The following is a 12,605-nucleotide window of genomic DNA, read 5'->3' as shown; positions in this document are numbered from 1 at the left end:
CCACACTCTAGCTGTGTGACCTAGTTATTTAACTGCCCTCACCCTCAGTTTCCCTGTGTGCTGTAGGTACATAATAATAGTACCTACCTGGGAGAGTGATTTATTTCATATAAAATAACCACTGACCCAGTGATGGACACGTGGGAATGCTCAACAAATATGAGCTATTGTTACGTTGTAATAATTATTAAAAATCATATATTAATGTTACTTTATTATTAATAATACAAGTTTAATTTCTTAAACGCTGAGCTTCAAATACATTGTTCTTAAATCTTTAAATAAATCCTAAAATATCAGAGCCAGAATGAACCTGAGATTACTTAATCCAGTGGTTCTCAATAGGGGATGATTTTGACCTCCAGGGGACAAAGGGACATTTTTGGGTGATTGGAGGGGATGATGCTAGTGGCATCTAGTGGGTAGAGGCAAGGGATGATACTTAACATCCTACAGTGCCCCACAACAGAAAATTATTTGTTCCCAATAGGATCAATGTCACCAGCGCTGAGGCTGAGAAACCCTGGTCTAATTTAACCCCTAATACAATGACTGCCCAGAGAAGGAAAGTGGCTTGCCTGAGGTCACACAGCAAGTCAGAAGTAAGGACTTGTTTTATCTTGTTTCATGGAAAGACCATTGCGCCCTGAGGCTTATCAGACAGCAGGAGTTGGGAGCTGGGCTGGGACCAGGGTGAGGCAGGTGCATGACCCTGACAGTGAGTCCCTCCTTAAACTTTGTTCCCAGGGTGCCTCGCCTGGCTCTCCCTAGTCCTGACCCTGGTTGGGAGCAAGAATTGGGCCAGGGGTCCCCTTAGTCCCTGACCAGCCTGATTCATGCCAACCCAACCCAGACATTTCTTACAGGAAGCTTTATAATCCCCCCGCCAAAGAAATCCCAGCTTCTCAGGCTCAGCCAATCCATAACCACGGGGATTAAAGTCTGCAGGCAAAACACGCAGAGGTGACAGGGGAGAAAGAAGAAAGTGCCATGTCAGGCGGTTAATTTTTGAGCTGGGGAATGATTTCCAGGCAGACACACGGCAACTTTTCCCCCATTGCCCTCAAGTCTGCCCCCCTCACTCAGGAAAAGAAAGAAAGAGAAATGGTGTGTTCTCTGAGCCCAGGGCAGGAGCTGTCCGGAAACTGCATCCACCACTACCTTCCCTCCTGTGCCCCATCTCCCCGCTGGGTTGAGTTTTTGTCAAGGCACTGGGCTGTGACCAGGCTCTCAGCAGGCACTGGAGGCTCCATGCCAGGCCCTTCAGGAAGCAGGACCAGGGCCAGCTGCCCATGGTGGTGCCCTCCTGCTGCCCACTAGAGGCCCATTCCCCAGGAGTGTCCAGAGCCAGGGCTGTGGGAAGCCCTGAACATTGAACTCTAGAAAGGCCAAAGCCATGCCTGAAACCTCTCAGTATCCCCTCATCACCCCCAGCCCAAGGCTGGGCCTACACAGTGGTCAAAACCCCTGGGGCCACTCAGGGCTTGAAACACGGTGGCTCAGGCATCCATGACTGGTGTGAGTGGCCTTGGGCAGGCTCGGAGCTCAGTTAGCTCACAGATAACCCAGGAACGATGGCATCTCAGAGTCACAGTGGTACAGCACCTGGAAAATGACGAGTTCCCGAGAAGCTGGAGCTGTCGGGATCAGCAGAAAGAGCAGTGGACAGGGAGCTAGGAGACGGGGGCTGAAATCAGGACCTGATGCCGAGAGCAGAAGAGCCTGAGTCACAAGCTTGGCTTTCAGTGCCAGGGTGCCCGGGCTCGAATCCTGTCTCTACCGCTTCCTAGAAAAGTGACTTAACTCCATGCCTCAGTTTTCTCATCTGTAAAATGGGGATGATGATAATGATGATAAGAATTTCAACCTCATAGAGTTATTGTTATGGAGATTAAATAAAGTGAACGTAGGTTGAGTGCTGGGAGCAGAGTGCTGGTAGAGTAGGGAATATATATAAAATGTTACCTCCTACTGATGGAATCTGTTACTTTTGCACATTTCTTGCCCTCTTTATATCAGAAGTTTCATCTCAGTGATCCCTAAAGCACTTCCAGTCTGCCATGTGGGGATGAAGGCAATGATGCTAGGTAGATATTGACCCCAAAAGGAAAGGAGTTTGGAGCACACACAGCAGGCCCAGGCAAAGGACCCAGCAAGACGAGACAACCCAGGAGAAACCCTCTCCGCTGAGGCCGAGAGGCACTGAGGCATGAGCCTCCACTTGCAAAAAGGGAGTTAAGTAAGGCCAGCTGAGGCTCTGGGTGCAAGGCCACTAGGAGTCACAGAGTTGCCGGTGCAAATCCTGGTCTACCACCTACAAGCTTCAGGCTTTGGAAGGACCGGTGGCCTTTTTGAGCCTCTGCGTCCTCATCCGTATATCAGGATGCTTATTACGCCATCCTGAGAGAGCTGGGAAGGAGATCAAAGAGAACATGGATGGATGCGGCCGTTCTCTGGAAGCCCTGCAACGCTGGCAGCATCTCTCTCCGTGGTGTCCCGAGCAGCTGTCCCTCATGGTCTCAGAGCAGCAGCGCTGTTATTCAAGGTGGCTGCCCACACTGAGCACTTACTATGTGCCAGGCACGGCTCGTGGATTCCCTCACTCAACTCTACCCACAGCCCCACGAGGCAGCTACGACCGCTGTTCCCAGTTTACGTGTGGCTCAGAGAGCTTGAGTGACTGGCCCAAGTTCACACTGCCTCAGTGTGAATGACGGGTGAGAATAATAAAGCTACCGTTCATTGAGGGCTTACTATGACCAGGCAGCAAGCCTTGCCTGCATTAGCTCACCTGCTCGTCTCACAACCCTGTTTAGAAATGATAAACTGGAGGCACACAGAGGTCCAGCAGCTTCTTCATCCATGTGTGCATCTCTAGCAAGGGATGAAGCCGTGATTTCAGCATAGTGGTCCGAGCTCAGGGCCCTGGTCCTGATCCCCTGGGCCCTGGTCCTGGGCTCAGTGAGGAGAGTAACAGTAGTGATGGTAACAGCCAGCATTTACTGAGACTCACTATGTACAGGTGCTGAGCTAAGCCTTTTACACTTATTGTGACTTTTGCTCCTCCCACACTCTGGTAGTTTCTGGAAATGGAAGGACAGATATTCAACAGAAAAGCACTTTACAGGCCCTTTCACATCCTCTCTGGATCTGTTCAGTCTTGAGGATAAGCCCGGCTGATCTGAGTGCCCACCTTCTGGAGGAGGAGACAGGCATGGAGGGTTAAGACCGAAACCAGCCCAGGGTGACCCAGAGGGAAATAGTTGAGACAGCGCAGATGTCTGGTCTCTGATTCCCAGGCAGGGCTCCCTCCTACCCTCTCTTCTGAGAAAGCAGCTAGGAGCCACCTGTGTCTATTTGGGCTCAAGACTCAATGGGGGAAAGAGGAGAAAGTGGAGGGGGGGGACTTGTCCCAGGAGACCTCTGAGGCAGCCACTCTATCCTCCTACCCCTTCCTCTGGAACGGACTGTGTTAGACCCCTGGACTTATTAGCAGGTGTTGTCACAAGTTAAAGTTCTTCGAGCCATTCATTAAAAGCGTTCCTGGGGCAGCTCACACCCCACTGCCGCCCAGGCCTCGCTAATCATTCATGAGCCAGACAGGCAGCTGGGGGCAGGGTGGCAGCTGCATGGGACCCAGGAGTCCCCAGCGGCCTGGCTCAGCCAGAGGAGGACAGAGCATGTGCTTCTGAAAAAGAGGCCAACTGACTGTGTGACCTTGGGCAGTTCCTTCTTCTGTGTGGGCCTCAGTCTCCCCATCTGTCCAAAGGGTCCTTCAGTTCCCAACATGGGTGGCGGGTGTGTTTAAAGCCCGCTCAGAGCTTCTCCACCTCTCGCTGCTCCTGACAGCCTGTCCCACACCTTTGGAGGCCTGGTGTGGGAAGGAAGCCTTTCTCTGGTTGAAGTAAAATCCAGCCTGAAGGCATTATGTTGGGATCTGCCTTTAAATCCCGTCTAAGATCTTCAACTTAGTTTCCCTGTGATCAGGGGGCCAGGGGTCAGTCTCCTGGAAGGGCTGTCACGAGGACCCAGGAAGACCATTTGATATTTCTTGAACACTCTCCATGCTCCCACCTCAGGACCTTTGACTTGCTGTCCCCTCACCTGGAATGATCTTCCTCTATATGCGCTCAGGGCTCCTTCCTTCACCTCCTTCAAGTCTTTGCTCCAATGTCATCTCCTTCAGGTATTTGTTCAAATGTTCCCTTCTCGAAATCTTCCTGACTCTAAAATTGCACTTACCTCCATTCCAGGCTCCCTGTCTTCTCTGATTTTATTCTCCATAGCACTTATCAACATCTGACATACTATAGATCTTACTTATTTATCTGCTTGCTTTTTTTTGTTTGTTTGTTTTTAATGTTTACCCCTCTAAAATGTCAGCTCCTTAAGTATAAGGATTTGTGACTATTTGGTTCATTGCCGTGTTCCTCTAGAATAGTAGCTGGCATGTAGTAGGTGCTCAATTAATACTTTTAAACTAAATGTAATAATCACTTATGGACAGTGTCTGGCACACAGGAAACACTAAAGAAATATTGTTTTGATTCCATATTCATTCTGGACATATTTATTAAGCACCCTGTTTGCCAAGTGTTAGGAGTATATTAGTGAACAAGATGGGCAGGATCCCTATTTGTACTTTACTATTTGCAGGGTACTTCACTGTTTACAAAGTGCTTGGTTTCCCTGGCTCCTCCCAGAGCCCCATGAGGCAAGCGGGTGCATGAGACAGATGAGGAAACTGAGGCTGGCAAGGGAAGTGTCTTGCTTCCCCCCACAGAGCAAGTTCTTGGCAGGGGTCCATCCTGGATCATCTGAGGCTGCATCCTGTGTGCCCACCACTTAGCCTAACTTCTCCTGGGCACTGAGGTCTTCCCTGCCCCTGACATTTTCAATTCTCTACCGTTTACCATCATCCCACCTCCACTCTGGTCCAGCTGGCCCTGCCCCAGGCATCCTGGGAGCTGATGCAGTGGGGGATGGGAAAGCTGACCCCTGCTGTTAAGGCCTGACCTGTGGAGTTTCCAAGCCCCTCTTGACAATGACCCTCCACTGCCCACAATCCCTCACTTCTTAGGCCTTTGGGGCTCTGGGCTTCAGCGCAAGAATAAGAATGGCAAGGGTGGGCTTCCCTGGTGGTGCAGTGGTTGGTAATCCGCCTGCCAATGCAGGGCACACAGGTTCGAGCCCAGGTCCAGGAAGATCCCACATGCCACGGAGCAACTAAGCCCGTGCGCCACAACTACTGAGCCTGTGCTCTAGAGCCCATGAGCCACAACTACTGAGCTCACGTGCCACAACTACTGAAGCCCGTGTGCCTAGAGCCCGTGCTCCACAACAAAGAGAAGCCACCGCAAAGAGAAGCCTGCGCACCGCAACGAAGAGTAGCCCCGCTTGCCACAACTAGAGAAAGCCCGCGTGCAGCAACGAAGACTCAATGCAGACAAAAATAAAGTAAATTAAATAAATTAATTAAAAAAAAAAAAGAATGGAAAGGGAACTTTCACTGGGATTTTTCTCTGAATAAGCACTATCTCATTTAATCTTCCCAGCAGCTCCTAGGAGATGAGCTTTACTCCATATACAGTGGAGGAAATGGAGGCTCAGAGAACCCAAGAACCTACACAGAGAGTAAAGGGAAGAAGCCAGTAGGATGCAGAAGAAAGTCTCATCCCCTATAAAGCACTGCCACGGGATCCACGGGCTCATTTGTAATGCAAATAACAATACTACTACTGCCAACCATAGTAACAACAGACATTTACCTAATACCTCTTATGATCAGGAGCAGCCCAGAGTATTTTAGGTATCTGAACCAATCTTCACAACACCCCTCTGAGGTAGGTCCCATTAGTGCACCTCATTTCACAGAGGAGGAAACTGAGGCACAGAGAGGCTAAGTAACTTGCCCAAGGTCACACAGCCAGGAAGTGGGGGAGCCGTCCTGGAGTCCAGGAAATCTGGTGTTAGAGTTCATACTCTCATGATGTTGCCCCTCCCCCTCAGAAAGTGATTCTGGGGGACAAACCAGCCCAGTGATTCTGGGCAGACCCCTTGTCCAGTGGAGGAAAGCCAAGGTCTGAAGGAGGTCCAGATCCCACAGAAAATCAGGAGCAGGAAAGGAAGCCAGGTCTCCCAGGTAGATGGCCAGTTAAGTGGAGGTAGGAAGAGCCTCTCAGGACAGCCTCAGTTTCCCCAACAAGAGGTGGGAGCTGGGTCGCGGGCAGGGCCCTGCATCAGGCCTCTGCCAGCTCCCCCAGGCCTGGAGACCCCACATTCTAGTCCCAGATGTCGGCACAGCAGACCACGTTCCCAGGACTCATGTCTCAGGAAACTGCCTACACTTCTGTTTTTTGGACTCTGTGTTGTAAAATGCCCAGCTCGGGCACCAGGAGAAGTTTTGCTGAGTCCCAGCCCTTTCCAGAGAAATCCAAGGGGGCTCCAGACAGGGGCAGGAAATGGCTAAAAGGAGCAGGAAGACTTTTCCTTCCTTCTCCCACTCTCCAGGCCTCCCAAGCCAGCCAGCAAAGTGGACTGTCATGAGAGTAAGGTGCAAGCGGCATGTGAAATCGAGGGGACAATCCGGGCTGTGGGTGGCAGCAAACAAGGGCCTCTCTTGTTATTTCTCCCAGCCAAGGGAAAGGAGGCTGTTCCCGCCCGCTGACAGCCCAGAGGGCAGAGGGAACGGGTCAGCTCCATGCAGCAGAGCCCGGAGCGGGGCTGGAGGGCCAGGGGGTGTTTTGTCTTGCCTGGAACGCCCTCCGTTTCCAAATCCCCTCCACCCTGGGAGGCCTTCTGTGGCCAGGCTGTGTGTCCACAGGCAAGCACTTCCCCTCTCCGGGACACAGTGTCCCTGACAGAAAATTGGACTTGACTGTGCCTGCCTCACAGCCTGCTGGGGGATGAAACAAACTAACGCATTGAAGGCAGAGGTTCTCAACCTCAGCACCACTAACATTTGAGGCCCGAGAATTCTTTGTTGTGGGGGCCATCCTGTGTACTGTAGGACATTTAGCAGCATCCCTAGATGCGGGTAGCAGCTCCTTCCAGCTGTGACAATCAAAAATGTCTCCAGGCACTGCCAAATGTCTCCTGGGGAGCAAAATGCTTAAGAACCCTGATTTAAAGGATTTCCCAGAGCCCAGGACACAGGCAGTGATTAATCCATGAAGGCAGGCAACATCTGTTGAGCCCTTTACAAGCATCATTAATTATTATCATACCCATTCACGGATGAGGAAACTGAGCACAGAGAAGTTAAGTAACTGGCCCAAGGTCACACAGCATATTAGAAAGCCAAGATTTGAACCCAAGCACCCAAATCCAAGCTCCTACCTATCATGTTTGACCAGCCACGTTAGTTCCTATCTTCAGGCCCCTCTGAGACCTCCAAACTCCCATTCCAGTGTCAGAATGACAGGTCTCTCCTCTGGGAAGCCTTTCTTAATGTCCCCCACCACACCCGGCACAATCACTCCTTTCCCCGTTGCCTCCACTGAACCATGAAGGAGTGTGGGCTTTCAACAAGGCAGACGTACGCTCGATTGGCAGCCTCACTACTCATTCAGTGGCCGTGAGGTGGCGGGTGACTTCACCTCTCTGAGCCTCAGCCTTCTCATTTGTAAAATGGGTCCATCACCCTTGCGTCACACAGCGGCTAAAAGCACAGACTCTGGGGCTTGAATGCCAGAGTCGGAATCCCAGCTCTGCCACATCCAAAACGTGGGAGCTTGGGCAAGTGACTGAACCATTCTGTGACTCGGTTTCCTCATCTATGAATGTAGATAATAGCAGCACCTGCGCCACAGAGCCAGGGCGAGCATAAACGAGCTAGCAAGCATATCTTGAGTGCTTCGAACCGTGCCTGGCACTTCATAAATGCTAGAGAGGTGTTGACTATGGCTCTTAGGAGGCCTCCTGGGGGACAGAGGAGAGAGTATGAATAAGGCATGTGGCCCAGGACATCAACAAACTTGAATTCACTTCCTGAGCCTCCCAGGGACCAGCACATTCCTGTAGGAGAGCTTAATACGGCTGAAATCAAATCCCTCTCTCAGCCCAGACTGAGAGAGGACCCCGCAGAAGAGTAGAGCAAAAGGAACTGGGCAGGGGAACCACTGGGCTGGCCAGGAGGGGCATGCTGGCCTCCCCAGACCTTTTCCAATGTCTTTATCGGACTGGGGATCACTGTTCTGTCCTGTGTATCAGTCCTCCTGCCTTCCTCCACCCCCCGCCCAGCACAGGCTCCTTCCCATTGGCTGCCCCTCCCCCTATGAATTTCAGGGACAAGTACACAGAGCTGAGAGCCTGGCACCCCTATTTTGCAGATAACAGAAAGAGCCTCAATTCTTTACCAAGTACCTACTATGCGTCAGGCACTGTCAAGTCTTCCAAGCAGGTGGGTTTCATTATGCCCATTTTTGAGATGAGGAAATGGAGGCTTGCCAGAGATGGCGTGGCCTTGTGTATCTCTCTCGTCCCTGGTGCATCTCCACTGGAGAGAGCAGTTCGGGCACACCTGTGTCACTTGTTCCAGGCCCTGGCCAGGTCCAGCCTAGCTAGGATGCTGACTTTGTGTCTTCAAGGTCTGAGGGTGTCTGAAATCCTGCTCATCAGTCCAGAGGGCATTGTCCTGCCGAGTTAGGTCAGGAAACACGATCTTGCTCCCTGCCGCATCACCAGGAATCGCACTGGCCTGTTTACACACCTGGCAGGAGCTCCGGGAAAGTGGAAAGTTGGCTGGACCTCAGAGGAGCGGTTCCGAGGCCAAGGGGTCTGTATGGGCAACGGGTGAAACCTGGCGGGAGAGCATGGAGGGGGCACAGATGAGGGTTCTGAGACCACCTGGCTGGGAGGGGCTGGGAAAGTCCCTCCATGTGCCCTCTGGGCCTCAGTCTTCCCAACTGAAAAACGAAAGGGCTGGAAACACCGATTCCAGCTCACATCTTCCACAAATTAGTAGCAGTCTGGGGTTTTAGAAAGTGCACGTCTTCTGAAATCAGAGATACCTGAGTTCAAATGCAAATTCATTCATTCACTTGTTTACCGAGTACCTACTATGTGTCAGACGCTGTCCTAGGCACTGGGGATGCTGCAGGGAACAAGACAGACACGGGTCTTGCCCTTACATCACTCACAGCCTAGTGGCGGAGGCAGACAGTGAACAGATAATGAACACTTCAGATTGGGATGAATGCCATGAAGGAAATAAAATAGGAAGCTGTTTTAGAGAGTGCTTTGTACGGTGAGGAGAGTAAGTGTTCTTGAGAAAAGGTAATCAAGGAGGACTCCTTGGAGGAGGTGCCTTTGGAGCTAAGACCCAAATGACCAGACAGATCCAGCTGTGGAAGATCAGGGGCAAGAGCATCCCAGGCAGAGAACAGCAAGTGCAAAGGCCCTGAGGTAGCAACAAGCTTGGCAGGTTTAAAGAACCAAAAGAAGGCCTATGAGGCTGGACCATAGTGAGAGAAGAGAAGAGTATGGGAGATTGTAACAACCATGTTTTCAAGTTTCTGAATCTGATGCTCTGGCATCTTGGGACCTTGCTAAACCTGGAGTGTCTGTCTCTCCCAGGGCTAGCTAATTCCTAGAGATAGTAAACAACTCACCTGTGCATCAGTTTTTCAAATGTAAGCCAGCCAATCCAGAGCCCACACCCCCAACCACCTCCTTTATTGGGCTCTCTCACTCCAGGCCACTATCCGCCTGCCGTAATCATCCAGGGCCAGGGACCAAACAACTAGGGACAGTGTCTATGTCCCAGAGCCCACTGAAATTATTTGAACTAGCCAGTCCTAAGTTTGCTTACTCTGACTTGCCCGTTCCTTAAATACATAATATATTGGCAGATAGTGATGAAGACCATGAAGTAAGATAAGGCAGAGAAGAAAGTGTAAAGGATTTTTTGTATTCTATGTTAGATAGGGTGGCCAGGGAAGGCCTTTGAGGAGGTTCATCTTTGAACTAAGATGAATGAAGTGAGGGAGCAAGGCTTGCAGACACCTGGGGGGAAGAGCAGTTCAGACAGAGGGAACAGTACGTGCAAAGGCCCTGAGGTGAGAGCAATCTTGGGATATTTAAGGAACACCAAGAAGGCCAGTGTGGCTGGTGCAGAGGGAGAGAGGGGGCCTGAGCTTCCAGTAAGTAATCAATAAATATTAGCTGTTCCTATCCTTTCTTGAGGGCTTACTATAATCTGAACGAAAATAAGGGAGCTTGACCTCTGCTTCCCCGCATCCCTAATCTAGAAGTTAGGCTTCAGAGATTAATTGAAATGTTGATAGAATAAAACAGTGATGACTGGGAGCCTGAGATGGGGGAATCACTGGACAAGAAGAGGGAGATGGAGGCACTCACCCCCGCCCTGCCACTCACAGCTCACTGTGAGGCTTCAGGCAACTTCCGTCCTTCTCTGGGCCTCACTTTCCTCATCTGTAAAAATGGGGATAATCATTATTCCTACTTCTTAAGGCCGATGTGAAGAGTAAATGAACTAAAATGTGAAAGGCATGTAAAACAGTGTGGGGCAAATGGAAAAAATTTTTAGCAATTATTATTATTATAAACTCCCACCACGTTTGACACGGCACTGGACAATTTCTGTATCTTCTCTTAATTAAGTCCCATAGTAGTCCTTTGGGAAGCATGTGAGTTCTCCCCACTTCACAAGTGAGGAAACCGAGGCTCAGAAATGTGAAATCTCCAACCCAAGCTCCCTGACTCACAGTTTCAGAACCAAGACCCAAACCCAGGTCTTCCCAGCTCCGAGGCCCATGCTATTTTGATCATCTTACTTCTGAGTCTCAGTTTCTTCATCTGCAAAATAGGAGAGTTAAAACATACCTTGAGTGTTGAATAAAAAAGTAAGAAGTTATGGTGCAAGTATAATATACGATTTCATTAGGCCCAAATAATAACCAGGGAGGAAGGTGATGTTATAGGCATGGTATCAATGAAGAAACTGAGGCCCAGAGAAGCCAAATGATTTGCCCAAGGTCACAGAGCAATGATGTGGAATGAGAATCCAGTTCTGATTCCAAAGACTCAAAACTGGGAATGAAAAAACCATTTTCCTGGTCACCCACCTGAATTTCCTCCACCCAAGAATTAGGCATATGCAAAAAAAAGTGGGCCTCTGACTTCACAGATGTACTACCGCCCCAGAACAAGTGTGCTGCTAGCCAGACTTGACGCCTTTGTGCAAACTGGGAAAAGGGGCTCTTCCTCAGGTGGATCCAGCACTGCACCAGAGTACACAGCTTGGCATGTGGAGTGCAGGTTGGTTCAGTCTCGTTTTGCCTCCTCAGGTCTCCTTGTGCAGTGCACAGCCTGTAGAACACTCTGCAGCAGTCCTGCCCAGAGCACCCCCTCCCCCAAACTCCTCCTCCTCAAAGCATCCTTAGAAAGAGTCACTTATGAGTACCCACTGTAAGAACTCATCTTGGCCAGATGGCCAGTCCAGCTAAATTTGCTTTCAGTGGGTGTAAGGAGGGAAAGGAGGCAAGATTTCTCTGCAAACACATGGGACTGGTGCAGATTTGCAAGCCTGATTTAATAGTCTCATCCATCCCCTCTAGCTGCCCAAGGCCGGTCCTCTAATATCCACCTCCCAAGATGCCCATTCTTGGAAAACTTTGAGGTGGTCCCTCTGGCAGTGTCCTGACTTCCTTAGTCTCTGGCACTCTTTGTGGCAAGAGCCATGATCCCCAGTGGCCCTGGAAATTGCAGCCACTGCATTCCAGAAGGGCATCCCATTCCTTTTCACCCCTGCTGACAGGGTTCCAAGCCAGGAGGACATAATGTAAGAATTGTTCCCATCCCCTGCCATCCCCACCCCCTGGCTCTACCCTTCAGATTAACCCCAGCCTCCCTGCAGCCTCCCTCACCAGTCGCCGGGGGACAGGTGTATGAGAACCAACCCTTTCGATCACACAGACTTCTAGAACATCAGAGCAGCAATGGCCTGTAGACCTTATCAAGCCGGAAAAACAGAACCCAGCGAGGGGCAAATGATCAGTGCCAAGGATCTCAGACTTCTTTCCCGATACCTACAATTTTGCAAAAGTTTTTGGGGACCCAGGTGTACCCTATGACCGGCATAGGTGGCTCCAGAGTTTCCAGGTGAGAGCGGCTTAGAAGCAGCAATCTGATGTTGGGGGTGGGGTGGACACGGAGGACACTTGCCTTGAAGCTTCATTTGCACAGAAAGCACAATGTTTTTTTAGACTGCCAGCCTTTGTCTGGGGAGGTCATCACGGGATTAAAACTGGTTACTGTTACAGGAATTGTCTTGAAAGTATGTGTGCAGAGCACACCCACTCTGTTTGCTTTAAATGTATGTCACAGATCAATAAAAACAGCAATTTTCTCTGTTCATTATTCTCTAAGGATGCTTTTATTCACATTGTACATTAAGAGACATGTCAGTTATTAATATCCAAGGATATAATAATAATATAATATGATAAATACGTGCATATTACATGGAGGAGGGGGCTTTGAGTGTGCCGACAGAGATTTTGAGGGAGGCTAAGATCTCCCAAGAAGTCAGACCTGCCTCCTGGGAGGAGGCCCTGGCTTATCAGCCACTTTAAAAGGTAGTG

General features: G+C 50.2%; 1 protein-coding gene across 7 annotated transcripts in view; it reads right to left on the bottom strand.

The window, feature by feature from the left end:
- SLC13A3 (solute carrier family 13 member 3) overlaps positions 1 to 12,605 on the bottom strand; it is a 94,850-nt gene that overhangs the window by 62,784 nt on the left and 19,461 nt on the right. For 2 of the 7 annotated variants that reach the window (XM_082362823.1, XM_082362824.1), the window contains one exon: positions 10,728 to 10,818. The exons of 3 other annotated variants lie outside the window; for them this stretch is intronic. The gene's annotated coding sequence lies outside the window, so the exon portion shown is untranslated. Of the gene's footprint in view, positions 1 to 10,359; positions 10,435 to 10,727; positions 10,819 to 12,605 lie in introns of those variants that run through there. 2 more of the 7 variants (XM_082362825.1, XM_082362827.1) reach the window with 2 other exon arrangements.

This window comes from Balaenoptera borealis, assembly GCF_965194805.1.
Source record: "Balaenoptera borealis genome assembly, chromosome: 16".
Lineage (NCBI taxonomy): Eukaryota > Metazoa > Chordata > Mammalia > Artiodactyla > Balaenopteridae > Balaenoptera > Balaenoptera borealis.
The sequence above is the reverse complement of the archived record's forward strand: the minus strand, read 5'-3'. Positions and strand labels throughout refer to the sequence as shown.